At 40.1% G+C, this 10882-nt stretch overlaps 1 pseudogene; it reads right to left on the bottom strand.

The window, feature by feature from the left end:
- Positions 1–10882, bottom strand: part of LOC101993818 — a 90299-nt pseudogene that overhangs the window by 1872 nt on the left and 77545 nt on the right.

Below are 10882 nucleotides of genomic sequence, written 5' to 3'. Positions count from 1 at the left end.
TTTAGGAGTAGACTCACAAATCAGAATACTCTACTGTAATGGAGAGCAGAAACCAAATTCCACAGACATAAAAAGAGTCCAGACACATGCTCTACATCGTATAAATAGGAAATGAGGCCATGTACCAGTAGGCGGGTAACTACTAGCTGTAAGACTTCCTACAGCACCAGTATGTATTAGTGTGCAATATAAACATATATATATATATATATATATATATGAAATAATGTCATTCATGCAAAAAGCAAAAGCTTAGCTACATTGGTCATTGCCTGAACGCTATAGAACATCTTTATGATTCACCTCCATGTTACAAAAAGCAAACAACTATAATGCAGTCTAGAGGAGTTACTCACAATGACAGTTCCATATATGGTAAATTTCTATTGAGGCCATCAGTCTCTTTCATGTCCTCTGGGGTCAATTCAAAGTTAAACACCTAGAAATAAATAGTCATAGAAAATAAAATATAAATAAATAAATAAGCCATTGATGCATCCCTCTACCTGGTAATGTAAGGGTAATAGCACTAAGGGAGACTTTAAGAGAAGAATTTTATTCACCATTGGCCTCCAGATGGCCTGGGTCTCAAAACTTTTGGCTGAATATGGCAGGCTCCTTCTTTCCCATTTCTTTCCTGCTTTGATCCATTTCTCAAAAGAAAGACTCATCAACCCCTAATCTTAAGAAAGGCAGGAAAAAGGAACTCCCAAATTAATTTTCAAATCTAGGAGATCAGAAAGAACATTTAGCAAGCATCTAAAATTGATCAAATCTAGGTGAAATACTAGAATTAGTCTCACCAAAACTTGTTGAACTTTTCTTCCTTTGCCATCCTGGAATTTGATACAGCTTTGAATAGTTCCCCCACCCTAGGAACCAGAACAAGTGGAAAATGTTCTCTACTTGAACCCCAGAGGGAGGGTAGCCCTGGTAATACCCATGACAGGATGTCAAATTTCTGGCCTCAAAATTTCTATGAGCCACTAATCTTATAAATTGTGATAACAACAAAAGCAACCTAACACAGTCCCCAGGCATTCTATGGCAGTTATTCAATAATTGCATGTGAATTATGAAATAAAGCACAGGAGAAGCTGCTCAACATAAAAATGGAAACTGACCATGTTGTAAAATATCTTCCCTTTTATCATGCAAATCTGAAGGAAATAGGGACCACTGGAAGAAGGATCAAAGTTGTTAAAGTTACCAATTTCAGGATGTTAGAGCTGGAATGTGAGACTGGGGGCTGGGAGGTCAGGACCTAAATGTACGTCTGCTCTGTTCTGGCTGAAAGACTCTAGGAAGGTTTGGGTGGAGCTCTGTACCTCCTTCCCATTACCCCCCTCCTGAAAAACTGGGCTGAGGATGATAATTTTCCTCCCCTAGAGGTCTCTGAGGTCATGGGTGTGGAATGTTTTTCAGGCTGAGAGATGTGTAAGTCTACTCTAGGGTGTGTGTGCGTGCACATGTGCACGAGTTTGTGCTTGTAACCTCTGTCCTGATTTCCTAAACCAAAGCAGTTATTGAAAGAAAATGCCTCCAGTGCATTCATGTTCACTGCAGCTCCTCAAGGATAAAACCCTTCACCACCTGGTGGAGTGCTTCCTGTCATGTCATGTGCTGCCGTAAAGGAACACTGCAGCTTGAGTCATGTATAACAAGCTGAATATATGTCTCCTATTCAGAGGCTGGAAAGTCCCACAACCAACTGAAGTAATGGCACTGAAATACACCTTGTTAAAAAATTGTGAAAGGCAAAGCCTTGAGTGGAGGAAACCCAGCACTTTACCAAATGCTTTCTCTGCGGCCCTTTCAAGCTGCTGTCTGTAGCACACGGGGGCAATGCATGGGAGCAAATAAATAGCAAGTGTTCTCATTTGAGAGAAACTGCCCCCCAGGTCTCATTCTGGAAAAATATCCCTGGGCCTTTACCTCAAAGTTCTCTTTGATTCTCTTCTCATTGAAGCTCTTGGCCAAAACCACCACACCCCTCTGTAGCTGGTAGCGCAGGGCAACCTGGCCCGGACTTCGGTTGTGTTTCTCGGCAATGGTCTTTAAGATAGGTTCCTCCAGAAGGTATGGGCTTTTATCTCTGATCCTGAAAAATTACACACACATACTATCACAGAGATGACAAACCTGGAATGTACAGCCCCCTTAACCTATATTCCCAGACCATTAAAAGAAGTAAGTACAATATAGTGTGATTAAAACAGAATTTTGTGAGTATTCATAGAGATTTATTTTTATTGTAGCAATTGCAAACAATTATGTTGCCCTTTGGTAGATCGGAAGACAAACACTATGTGGGAAAGGCATCCATGCAATAGAATATAACAGAAATACATATACTCCCTTTTATCCTCAGGGGTCTTGCACATAGCTCTTATCTTAATTTAAAATTAAAATTTGCATATTTCTAGAATTTTTCTTTTGATAATTTCAAGATACCATAAATTGATAATTAAAAGTTTAGAATGGAAAGGAAAGGAAAGGAAGGAAGGAAGGAAGGAAGGAAGGAAGGAAGGAAGGAAAAAGTTAGGAAAATTGCTATAAAATTTAATGAACTACAGGTAATTGTGATGACACTGGCCACAAAAGCATAGACATGTGAATTCCAGATAGGCATGGGAGCGGAAGTCTGCAATCCTACACTTGGGAGACTGAAGCAGGAGGTCCCCATCCATGAGTTTGAAGACAGCTGCTCTACATAGCATGATCCTAATTCAATCCATTCCCCTCACCCATAAGCACAGAATTTCTATAGAATAGGCAAACTTCTCTAGAGCAAATGAACAGTACAAAAACTATTAGTTCAAGAAGTGGTGAAAATGTCTGGAAGTAATAAGAAGTTAAACAACATATAAAAAGTTATTTATTATTATTATTGATTAACTTCCTTTTTGTTTCACTTAAGAAAATCAAGCTTTTACATTAAAGGCTACACTCTATTAAAATCTCAGGACCAGAGAAAATGTCTTTGACAGTCATCAAAATGTTTTCTTTCTCATGCTCTGTCTTAGTTATGGTTTCTAATGCTATGATAAAGCATCATGACAAACACAGCCTGGGAAGAAGAGGGATTATCTCATCTTAAACTTCCCCATCACAGTCCATCCTCAAAGTGGTTCACAGCAGGAGCTGAAGCAGAGGCCATGGAAGAAGGTGGCCACCGCCTTGCTCAAATCGCCACAGTGGTCTGGACCCCCACACATTAATTATTAATAAAGGCAATACCTCACAGATTTGCAAATAGGCTAAACTTATTGAGCATTTTTTTTAGTTATGATTTCCTCTTACCAGATAAGTCTAGGCTTGTGTCAAGTTGACAAAAGGAAAAAAAAAGTCAACCATCACAGGCATAAACATATCTGCTGTTTCTGTATCTATAAGTAGAAATCAGAATTCACTGATAAACATATAAGACGTACTATTGTCTTAAACATATGGAATTTTTACCATATCAATGTACATACAACTATATGCGCATGACTTGAAATGCATATCTCCATTGGAGAATCTCTTATGACACGTTAGGTACATTGGTTTTACATTCTATCCATTGTCAAAATTACATGGCTAGGACACATGCAGTCTAATTTCTACAAACTGTGTCTTAAAATCCTTTTTACAACTATGCCTATTATGCCGAGCGGTGGTGGCGCATGCCTTTAATCCCAGCACTTGGCAGGCAGAGGCAGGCGGATCTCTGTGAGTTCGAGGCCAGCCTGGTCTACAAGAGCTAGTTCCAGGACAGGAACCAAAAGCTACGGAGAAACCCTGTCTGGAAAAAATCCAAAAAAAACATAAGAAAACAAAACAAACCTATGCCTATTAGTAAAGCAACAGCAAAGAATAAAAGACTACTAATGAGCTTCAAGTTCAACCATGGTGCATAGAAACTGGGGCATTGTTGAACTTGTTTCTTTGTGGTTGAACTTTTCTACAGACTTAAAAGTTAATGTTGTCAACGTGGAATTACTGACATAAGGAAATAAAGTTCAAAAGTCTCATTACCAGTTTGGATCTCTGTGGGATCCCAGGGCACTGTAAGCAACTAGAACAATGTCTTTGGACTTGCAGAACTCCAGGAGTTTGCTCTGGTTGAGATATGGGTGACATTCTACCTGTAAATTTCCAAAACGAAACGGTATCAGAATGTATGAGCCAACAAGGTTACTTAGGCTTTAAAAGTACTAAGGGTAGATCAAGTTCCATATTGACTTAAGTACAATATGCTTCAAATTGATCATTTTTTTCTCTGAAATACATTCTTCTGTCCTTTTACTAGTATTTGAAGATTAAAATCTCCCATTTCCAAACTGCAGTCTCTGTCAGTTTCTATAGAATGAAGCTATAGCCTGTTTGAGCAATGACTGAGTATACCTGTGGATGAGAAGACTACAAGCTGAAGATAAAACCTTTTGCCCCCTAGAGAGGGAAGAAGGGGCAGCCGTATAGAAGGACCCAGTGTTCAGGGGAACAAAGGAGGGAGAAAGATAAACAGGAGTGACTGCACTGGATGGGAAATGTCATGTCTTTTAACCTTCAGGGACTCACATGACTTTGGGCTTCTGTTATCAAGACTTTTGCTCTGATCCTCAATGTATAAGAAATTCAAAAGCAACCTTCCAAACTATCACAGTGACCAGTGACTAGTTTCCCCTATCATGTGGGGAACTTTAACAGGATAAAATGCTTGATTTCTTTCATAAACAGATAAAAGGAAAAAGAGAGTGAGTGAGAACAGAGAACAGGGAGAAGGGAAATGAAGGAGTAAGGATGGAAAGGGGATATGAATGCAAGAGAGTGAACCCCCGATTTCAAGAAAAACTTCACAGACATACCACCCAGTGGCATTGTATAGACTTTAGCCCTCCCTACTTTGAACTAATTTGCTCTTAAAAAAGCAAAGCACTATGTAACACTATGGTGACAAACGCTTAGCTATTTGGGGGGCTAAGGCAGGAAGATTAAAATTTCAAGGCCAACCCGAGCATTCAGAGATTCTACCTCAAAATAATTTGTTAAATACCACAAGCAAAAACTCAGTGTTGGAGCATTTGCCTACTGTGTGTGAGGCCTTTGGTTCAATCCCAAGTACCAAGGAAATAAACAGGCATGATCATACTTTAACACTCAAGATATTTAGTGATACCAATCATTGCTAAATATGTGGAGAGTTTAACAGTATTCTAGCATTGTTAATTCTTTAAACCATATATTTTTAAAATACAATCTAAAAATTGCATAATGCCTGCCTGAAAATACTTCAAATAGTATGTATATGACAAATTTATAGAGAAGAGAAATTATTGCTTGAGCGTGTTGATGGGCGCAGGTGAAGGAAGTTGTACCCACACAATTCTCAGGGCATTTGTAGCTCTAAATTCTGCAAAGGTTAAAAGTCTTTGAAAGTTATTAAAAATTATTTTCCATCTAAATTTAGAAAAGAAACCACCACAAATTATCTAGAGTGTCACGAGAACAATACAGCAGCAAGACAACTTTGCTGTGCTTCATTTCAATCAGGTTTTTGTGTTTAAGGTTTTATATGTAACACATTGTGTTACCGAGCAGTGGTATTCCTTCTAAGAGTTGTGATTTTAGTCAAACTGCCTTCCCCTGCCTTCTTCTTCCCACTCTCGTCAACCTGAGCTATAACTGGTATTTTTTGTCTCAGTGAAAATAGCTATAACCTAAACAGTTGGTTCAAAGCAGAGATTTGGGGAGTATCGAGTAAGGAAGAAGTTTGTGAAGAACAGAAGATAAGGCACAGCCAGGTGAACTAGAGCTCACCTGATTGCAAACAGGCTTATATTTTAGCCCTGGTTTGTTCAGAATCAATTCCAGCACTTTGCAGTTGAAATTGGATACCCCGATGGACTTGGTTAAACCTAAGTCTTTACACTTCTCCAGTGCCTGGGGAGGAAGAAAGTATGTAGTTAATCCTATTTGTACTCTGCCCTTGGAGATTCTCCTTGAGCTTATTTGAATACCTACATAATAATTTCAGTTCCTCACATAATTTCAATTATTTATAGAATTTTGGTTACGATTTCAAAACAATTTTGACACATGAATACAGCCTTGCCTAAGGTACTTACCTGAAATGAATACAAATTTGTCTGCACATTCATTTACATGCACATTAAGAACAGCAAGTACATATTAAGTCTCCCCTTACCTTACCCACCCTCTTCAGTGGCATCTGTTGTGATGCCAAGCTTAAAAATGGTTCTTCAATAAATGCCATCACAGTCAAAGACAAAAAATTCTAGAATCTTGTGCTAGTTAAAATGTATTGTTACATTTTCTCTTTAATGTTGACAATCTGTATACAGGATAGGGTATATAGTGGCAGGTTTCATTCTCTATCACAGCTTGCCCTGTGCTAAGGCAGATTACACTTCTCCAAAGGCATGTTTATCTGTCCTGGAATAGTGTTGTAACCTTTCTTTAGTCTCTTTCAGTTGATCCCCTTTATATGGCTTATATTCTTAAGTAGGATCTATGACACAAAGAAATGTCTACCTCAAATCATAGTTTAGTTAAAAAATAAACTTCATCGCTCTCAACTCTTATGCTAGAGATGTAATTACAGAAAGACAGAGAAGGGGCAGTGGTGATTCTTGTTGTGGTAGTTTATTCTTTTCTCATATATTATATCCCAACCATAGTTCCCCCTTTCGCTACTTCTTCCACTTCCTCTTCCTCATCTCCTCTCTCCCTACATAAACTCCTCCTTCTGCAGACGTAAGCAGGCCTCCCAGAGATATTAACTGAACAATAAGCTACAATAAGATATGCTTTGGGTTTGTCAATTATTGAAGCAAAATCCATCTCTTCTAATTCTTTATTAATTAGTTCCTCTCTTGCCACACAGTGCTTATTGTCTGCAGGGCATACCTCCCATGTATCACGGATGTCCACATTGTCAAAAATAATTTTTCCACTGGCATCCTTTGGCATGAGATCCCCTCCAGGCTAGAATGAAGAGAGAAAAGAAAAGTTAGCAAAACTTTCTCTAATAGTCAATTTCAAGTGGTTAATGAGCTTACTCATCCAACAGTCAGGAGACTGAGTTAGTCACTGTGTGTGTGTGTGTGTGCGAGAGAGAGAGAGAGAGAGAGACAGACAGACAGACAGACAGACAGACAGACAGACAGAAACAGACAGAAACAGACAGAGAGAGAGCGTGCACAATTCATATTTTCTTTAAACAGATACTTTGGAGAAGAAAAACAAAAATTATCTAAAAGATTGTACGAGAATATCTCTCCCCTTGATTGCCATCACTTTTCTCTCCTGGGGACCCCAATGAAGCTCTAAATCTCACCAACAATGATGGCTCTTCCCATTAAAATTTCCTTATCCCAGTGACAGAATACTGTAAAGGATAGAACTTTCACTATTAATCATGAACTTTTGCTCCTCTTTATGATGACTCAATTCTCAGTTAATGAGTCTTTCAGATGTGATCAGCAAACATGTACCATGATAAGAAAATGAAACCATGAGGCCCAAAGGAGCCCAAGCCCCATTGTCCAATACCCAAATTCAGATCTCTGTGTCCTAGAGTGAGAGACAGACATAGGTGAGAACATGTCCTGAGGAGATGGAGACTCCCCCTGGAGTCTCAGAAGTCTCCACAACCTGGGGCACTCTGATGGACAGAATGCAGTAAAGTCCTTGAACTTGAACCCTCCTGAAGACTGGAGAATGAACACGTTAAGAAGTCTTGCCTGTGGGGTTTCTCAGCTGTCATAATTCACCATTCTGTTCATCTCAGATCAATGGATTTCTCTCAGCAAGAGCCTAGAAAAATCGCATTGTCCTGACATAATATAATAGTCTAGGGCATAAAAGTCCAAAACTGACCTTCATAGCAATTGGTGAATGAATAATGCAGAGATCTACATATTCCAGCCCAAGTTTCTTCAGCGATTCTTCCAGACACTGACGAACCAACTCTGGTCTATGGAAAGTATTCCAAATCTACAGTTTCCAAACAAAAAAACACATTGCTTACACATTGCAGTGAAATGATTGAGACTTGCTATGGTAATCTCAGTAAAGCTAAGAACGTCGGTGGCTAAGTTTATATATATTAAAATTTTTCATACAATGTATTTTGATCATGATTTTCCCCACACCCAACTTTTCCCAGATCCTCTGCAGGACTTTACTCAATTTTGTGCTGTTCGTCATAGATCACATCCTTAACAGAATAGTCAGATTTACTTGAGTGATGACAATGTGAGGAGAATGAGAAAAATTTAGAAAATGACCAACTTAAATGTTTCACACCTAGAAGTTTTGGTCTCAAAAGAGCACAGAAATGGTAAGCTGGGGTGGGTCAAATAGAAAGAAGCAGCAGATAAATAGCAAAGCACTAAATCAGAGGGCTGACAAACATTTAATAGAAATTAACTGGAGAGTCCCATTGAGGTAGCAAGATAAAATTTCCCAGTTAAAAGTCCATCCTGGGATGGAAATAGAAAACACTATCCTGAGTGAGATAACCCAGACCCAAAAAAGATGAATATGGTATGTACTCACTCATTTGTGGACTCTAGCCGTAAACCAAGGACATTAAACCTATAGTTCACAAGCCCAGAGAAACCAAATAACAAGGTGAAACAAACAAAAAAAAAAACATATATAGATCCTCCTGGAAATTGGAAGCAAACAGATTGCTGGGCAAAAGTTGTGAACGTGGGGGTGGGGGCAGAAGTGGGGGTGAAGTTGGGGGAAGGGGAGAGGGGGGAAGGGAAGGGAGAAGGGAAGGACTGGAGAGAGCTTGGAGGAGTGGAAGGGTGGAGATGGAGGATGGGCAGATATAGGAACAGGGAAGAAGATATCTACATTAAGGGAGCCATTTTAGGGTTGGCAAGAGACTTGGCTCTAGAGGGAATCCCAGGTGTCCATGGGGATGTCCCCAGCTAGGTCCTTGGGCAACAGAGGAGAGGGTGCCTGAACTGTCCTTGTCCCATTATCACACTGATGATTATCTCGAATATCACCAAAGAATCTTCATCTGGTGACAGATGGAGATAGAGACAGAGACCCTCATCAAAGCAACGGTCTGAGCTCCCAAGGTCCACTTGAAAGGCAGAAGGAGGGAGAAGATGAGCAAGGAAGTCAGGGACAGGGAGGGGTTGGTCCACCACTGAGACAGTGTGCCTGTTCTAATGGGAGCTCATCAAATCCAGCTGGACCGGGTCTGAATGAGCATGTGATCAAACCGGACTCTCTGATTGTGGCTGACAATGGGGAATTGAAAAGCCATTGATAAAGGCACTGGGACTTGTTTTTATGGCATGTTCTGGCTTTTTGGGACCCTAGTCTATATGGATGCACAGCTCCCTAGGCCTGGATGTGGGGGGGAAGGCCTTGAACTACCCACAGGGCAGGGTTCCCTGCCCTCTCTCAAGCAGGGAGAGGGAGGGAGGAGGGGGTGTGGGGGAGCAGGAGGGGATTGGGAGAAGGGAAGGATGTTGTGGGAAGTGCTTCCGCTCCTCCAGCCAATAGCCCTGAGACACCAGCCCATTGGGGTGTGGTCTCTCTCTTTAAAAAAGCGGCCACTTCCCTTCTCTCTCTCTCCTTGCTTCCTGCTCCATTTCCGGCAACTAGACTCCTTCCTGATTGCGCAGAGGGCAGAGTTGTCTGGGACGGTGATCTGTAAGTTTTTTCCCCTTTAAATAAATACCACCCTATTCATCATAATTCCAAACTGGTGTGGGATTGTTTGTGACTTACGCCTTCGCCTTCAGAAGGAAGTGTAAATATTCGAATGGAAAAAGAAAAAATCCACATCTTCTGCCATAACCCATGTAGCAGGAGGCAGAGTTTAAATCATTTCTCTAGGCTGTTTTGGGATTGGGCATCAGTGGGATTGCATTTATCTGAAACCAGAAGAAAGCACGGGGGCTGAGAGCCATCACAAGAGATCTCCTCTGTTTGCTAAGAGAACATCTATATCACAAAGCTTCTGTCTTTGGAAGACATATCAGTAACTGGGGATCAGAAACAACAGTTTAAAGGTCACTTTGAGATAACTTTGTGATAGTTGTGCAGTTTGTTTCTGAACATATATAATCAGAGGTAGCTGGGTAACGTTAGTCAAGATAGCATTTCCCTTGCTAAGTTTTCTGTGGTCTTTGATTAAAAGTAGTATGCAGCATCTATGTGACGGAAACCTACATCAATGGCTATTTTGGTGGCCTCAGTAGCCTTGCTCTTGGGAACCTATGAAACAAGAATAGGAAAAGTCAGATATATGACCAACTCAGAAAAAAGTGATTTATTTCTCCATAGCATTTTCCTGAGTTGCTGCCAGCCCCATGGTTAATCTTGTTTAATGATGCAAACATTGATAACAGTTTTGCAATCTATCTGGAAACAAAGACTAAGAAATAAAACTAAATCTCAACAAAATGAAATTAGTGATGTGGGATCATATGAAGCATATAAATGTATGTTTCATTCAATAAAAATCAGTTGGAAGGAACTAGCTAGCGGGAAAGCTGCATACTGCGAGAAAAATTCTAAGGTACTCAGTAGATAGGACTGGTGTACAAACACATAGGTATGTGTGTGGTAACACCTAAAAAGTGGTTCCTATTACCCATAATTCTCTATTTCTACTCAAATAGGTTCTTTGCTCAAGATTCTTTTATTTTCTTTATTTTTCAGGTCCTTGCTTTTAGCATTTACTGAGTGCTGCCTTCTAGCCCAACACGATGTTAGGCTCTAAAATACTAGGTATTTTTCCCATGAGCAAAAGGACTGGTTTCTCTCTGTGAGTTCGAGACCAGCCTGGTCTACAAGAGCTAGTTCCAGGACAGGCTCCAAAACCACAGAGAAACCCTGTCTC

This window comes from Microtus ochrogaster, chromosome 16 (assembly GCF_000317375.1).
Source record: "Microtus ochrogaster isolate Prairie Vole_2 chromosome 16, MicOch1.0, whole genome shotgun sequence".
Lineage (NCBI taxonomy): Eukaryota > Metazoa > Chordata > Mammalia > Rodentia > Cricetidae > Microtus > Microtus ochrogaster.
The sequence above is the reverse complement of the archived record's forward strand: the minus strand, read 5'-3'. Positions and strand labels throughout refer to the sequence as shown.